Source organism: Leptonychotes weddellii, chromosome 2 (assembly GCF_054177405.1).
Source record: "Leptonychotes weddellii isolate Sample4059 chromosome 2, ASM5417740v2, whole genome shotgun sequence".
Lineage (NCBI taxonomy): Eukaryota > Metazoa > Chordata > Mammalia > Carnivora > Phocidae > Leptonychotes > Leptonychotes weddellii.
This window is the reverse complement of record NC_138370.1, coordinates 30,605,561-30,607,667: the sequence shown is the minus strand read 5'-3', so window position 1 is coordinate 30,607,667 and position 2,107 is coordinate 30,605,561.

Here is a 2,107-nt window from a genome sequence, read left to right as displayed (position 1 = left end):
AGGCTGCCATAGCCAATGACCACAAACTTACCACGTAGGCAGTAAGAACTGATTTCCACTTTTGGAATAGTTTCACTTTCTTTCTTTGTAATTTGATAAACAATAAAACCACAAAAGCATCATTATTCATCATATGAAGAAACTGAAAGCTTATGTTCCTATGAAATGTTTATCAGTGGGAACATCATTTGTTTACTGCCATTGGGGAAGTCAGAAAGAAACTGAAATAACAAAAACCATGAAAATAGGTAACCAGAAAAAAACATGTTTTATGGGACCTTTTAAATCTTTGAATTAAGATAATGAATTTGACCTGGGCTAAAGTCCTAAACTATCATTTAGTCAGCACTGTCATTGGCTTTCCTGAAAGTCTCCAGGGTTCTATGAAATATCAGTGTCTTATTTTGGCAGCCATGAAATGCAACCTGTGGTACATTGAACTATTGGTCAATGACTCTGAACTAGAAAAAAAGTGGAAGCACATGAGGAATTAAGATAGTACCCCTCTATACCCCCATTTTCTTACCCAATCTTTTATCTGGGCTCACAATGATAACACTTCTTTCTTCTTATTATTCCTTATGAGTCTTTTTTAGGAAGACTTTTCTGCATCTCTACTATATTTGACTGCTAAGGACTGATTCTGAGGGAACAGTCCTTCACATTTGGAGAATTTGTGATATGTTACAAGTTTAAATAAAGGATTAAATACCTTGAAAATGTTTCTTTCAAAATGCAAATTAAAATTGCATTTGGTAAAGGTTTTTGAGGGTGCATGCAGTTCTGTGGTCCCTTACAGGCATTGTTTGATCTTAATAAAGCTGAAGCAAAAGCAGAAAGCATATCGTTCTTTTTGATCATCAAAAGGAGAAGAGAGATTAGGAGTTAGTGTTCAGTACATTATAAGAATGCTGTTTTGTCATCCAGCCTATCAGTACTTGAGATAACTTTTAATGGTGCATGACTTTGCATTCTAGAATAGTTTATCACACTATTCTTTCCTATTACATCATGAGTTGTTTTTCTTTTTTAATATGTAGTTTTATAAGAATATGGTCTCCTTATAATAAAAGTAAGTGAAATTGAAATCAAAATTATACAGCAGAGAGAACACTTGGCTATGCCTCTTTGAAATGAATGATTACTCATGCTGGTATTTCTGAAACCAGGCCCAAGGCAAAAGAAACAAACAAAAAGTATCATGTTGGGTTATCATATCTATATGAAAGCCAAAAATTCCAAAAAACTTTTAAGAATTAGAGAACGTGTTATTTCTATGGTTTTTCACTCTTTGTGCCTGAATTTTTTTCGTGGGTGAATCAAAATAGATACATGTAATGGAGTTTCAGATAATTCTGTCTTGGAAAAGTTTCTGAAGATTGATTTTTTTTAAGAAGCATGACTTGATAAAAACTTTTCTTGACTCTGCTTATCCAACTACTTCATTAAATTTGTCCTCCTTTTGGGGGGGTTTGGTGGCTCAGTTGGTTAAGCATCCAACTCTTGACTTTGGCTCAGGTCATGATCTCAGGGTCATGATCTCATGGTCATGCGATTGAGCCCCACTTCAGGCCCTGCACTCAGTCCTCTTCCTCTGCCCCTTCCCGTTCTCGTGCATGCTCACACACCTTCTCTCTATAATAAATAAATAAACAAATAAATCTTTAAGAAATCCATCCTACCTTTGACTGCAGAAATAATAATATTTTAGTATCCTACTTTATTCTCTGCTTATTTATCTCTATCTACACACTTTTACCCTTTTCATATTTCTGAAACTACATTCTCAATTGATCCTCAGTCCTCATTTATCTTGATTTTTCTTCAGTAATAACCATATCTCACTGAAAATCCCTTTCCACATGGTGTCAAAAAAACACTTTTTAAATTTTTTTTTAAACTTATGACCCTGAGGTCAAGACTTGAGCAGAGATTGAGTCAGATGTTTAATGAACTGAGCCACCCAGGCACCCCTTCAGAAAAACATCTTAATCTTACTATCATCTGTAGAGTCTTTATCTTTTTCTTTAGCTTTTTACCTGTGGCCAGGTCATTGTGAAAGAAAGCTCCTGAAAGTCAAAACTCAGCATTTTGCTCTATAGCCTCC